Source organism: Triticum dicoccoides, chromosome 3B (assembly GCF_002162155.2).
Source record: "Triticum dicoccoides isolate Atlit2015 ecotype Zavitan chromosome 3B, WEW_v2.0, whole genome shotgun sequence".
Classification (NCBI taxonomy): Eukaryota; Viridiplantae; Streptophyta; class Magnoliopsida; order Poales; family Poaceae; genus Triticum; species Triticum dicoccoides.
In genome coordinates, this window is record NC_041385.1 from 268692861 (window position 1) to 268695976 (window position 3116).

The following is a 3116-nucleotide window of genomic DNA, read 5'->3' on the forward strand; positions in this document are numbered from 1 at the left end:
GTTTGGGCCCCCCTACTGAGATCTACCGGTTTTGATAGCGACACTTATTAGGCTGAAGCTTTTTCACATAAGCATCGCAACCCCAAACTTTAAGAAACGACAGTTTAGGTTTCTTGCCAAACCACAGTTCATACGATGTCATCCCAACGGATTTAGATGGTGCCCTATTTAAAATGAATGTAGTTGTCTCTAATGCATAACCCCAAAACAATAGTGGTAAATCGGTAAGAGACATCATAGATGGCACCATATCTAATAAAGTATGGTTACGACATTTAGACACACCATTACGCTCTGGTGTTCCAGGTGGTGTGAGTTGTGAAACTATTCTATATTGTTTTAAATGAAGGCCAAACTCGTAACTCAAATATTCGCCTCCGCGATCAGATCATAGAAACTTTATTTTCTTGTTACAATGATTCTCCACTTCACTCTGAAATTCTTTGAACTTTTCAAATGTTTCAGACTTGTGTTTCATCAAGTAGATATACCCATATCTTCTCAAATCATCTGTGAAGGTCAAAAAATAACGATACCCGCCGCGAGCCTCAACACTCATCGGACCGCTCTTCAAGGGTGCATGACCATAAAAGATATTACTCATATAAATAGAACAACCATTATTCTCTGATTTAAATGAATTACTGTTTCACATTAAACAAGATCCAGATATAGTGTTCATGCTCAACGCTGGCACCAAATAACAATTATTCAGGTCTAAAACTAATCCTGAAGGTACATGTAAAGGTAGCATGCCGACGGTGATCACATCAACCTTGGAACCATTCCTGACACGCATCGTCACCTCGTCCTTAGCCAATCTTCCTTTAATCTATAGCCCTTGTTTTGAGTTACAAATATGAGCAACCGAACCGGTATCAAATACCCAGGCACTAGTACGAGCATTAGTAAGGTACACATCTATAACATGTATGTCAAATATACCTTTGTTCACTTTGCCATCCTTTATCCGCCAAATACTTGGGGCAGTTCTGCTTCTAGTGACCAGTCCCTTTGCAGTAGAAGCACCCAGTTTTAGGCTTAGGTCCGGACTTGGGCTTCTTCCCAGGAGTGGCAAATTTCTTGTCATTCTTCTTGAAGTTCCCCTTCTTTCCTTTGCCCTTTTTCTTGAAACTAGTGGTCTCGTTAACCATTAACACTTGAAGCTCTTTCTTGATTTCTACCTCCGCGGCTTTGAGCATAGCAAAGAGCTCAGGAATTGTCTTATCCATCCCTTGCATATTATAGTTCATCACGAAGCCTTTGTAGGTTGGCGGTAGTGATTGGAGAACTCTTTCAGTAACACTATCATCTAGAAGATTAACTCCCAGCTGAGTCAAGTCGTTATGATACCCAGACATTCAGAGTATGTGTTCACTAACATAACTGTTCTCCTCCATCTTGCAGCTATAGAACTTGTTGGAGACTTCATATCTCTCAACTCGGGAATTTGCTTGAAATATAAACTTCAACTCCTGGAACATCTCATATGGTCCATGACGTTCGAAACATCTCTGAAGTCCCGACTCTAAGCCGTAAAGCATGGCACACTAAATTATCGAGTAGTCATCAACACGCGACTGCCAGGCGTTCACAACATCTGCAGTTGCTGGGTGATGAGCCACAAGTGTAGAGGATCTAGCGTAGTCCTTTTGATAAGTAAGAGTGTCGAACCCAACGAGGAGCAGAAGGAAATGATAAGCGGTTTTCAGTAAGGTTTTCTCTCCAAGCACTGAAATTGTAGGTAATAGATAGTTTTGTGATAAGATAAATAGTAACGAGCAACAAGTAAATAAAGTAAATAAAGTGCAGCAAGGTGGCCGAATCCTTTATGTAGCAAAGGATAAGCCTGGACAAATTCTAATAATGAGGAAGGAGCTCCCGTCGACACATTGGGAATTATCGTCAAGCTAGTTTTCATCACGTTCATATGATTCGCGTTCGGTACTTTGATAATTTGATATGTGGGTGGACCGGTACTTGGGTACTGCCCTAACTTGGACAAGCATCCCACTTATGATTAACCCCTATTGCAAGCATCCACAACTACAAAAGAAGGTATTAAGGTAAACCTAACCACAGCATTAAGCATATGGATCCATATCAGCCCCTAACGAAGCAACGCATAAACTAGGGTTTAAGCTTCTGTCACTCTAGGAACCCATCATCTACTTATTACTTCCCCATGCCTTCCTCTAGGCCCAAATAATGGTGAAGTGTCATGTAGTCGACGTTCACATAACACCACTAGAGGAAAAGACAACATACATCTCATCAAAATATCAAACGAATACCAAATTCACATGACTACTAATAGCAAGACTTCACCCATGTCCTCAGGAACAAACGTAACTACTCACAAAGCATATTCATGTTCACAATCAGAGGATTAATAATATGCATAAAGGATCTGAACATATGATCTTCCACCAAGTAAACCAATTAGCATCAACTACAAGGAGTAATCAACACTACTAGCAACCCACAGGTACCAATTTGTGGTTTTGATACAAGATTGGATACAAGAGATGAACTAGGGTTTTGAGAGGAGATGGTGCCGGTGAAGATGTTGATGGAAATTGACCCCCTCCCAATGAGAGGATCGTTGGTGATGACTTCCCCCTCCCGGAGGGAAGTGTCCCCGGCAGAACAACTCCGCCAGAGCCCTAGATTGATTCCGCCAAGGTTCCGCCTCGTGGCGGCGGAGTTTCGTCCCGCAAGCTTTCCCACGATTTTTTGCAGGGTAATTGTGATGATATAGCAGAAGATGGTCGCCGGAGGCCCACCAGGGGGTCCAGGAGATAGGGGGGCGCGCCCTATAGGGGGGGGCGCCCTATAGGGGGGGCGCGCCCCCCTGTCTCCTGGACAGGGTGTGGGCCCCCTGGCCTATTTCTTTCGCTCATAAATTCTTATAAAATCCAAAAAGTTGTTTCGTGGCGTCTCAGGTCTTTTGGAGTTGTGCAGAATAGGTTTCCAACGTTTGCTCCTTTTCTAGCCAGAATTCTAGCTGTCGGCATTCCCCCTCTTCATGGCAAACCTTGTAAAATAAGAGAGAATAGTCATAAGTATTGAGATATAATGTGTAATAACAGCCCATAATGCAATAAATATTGATA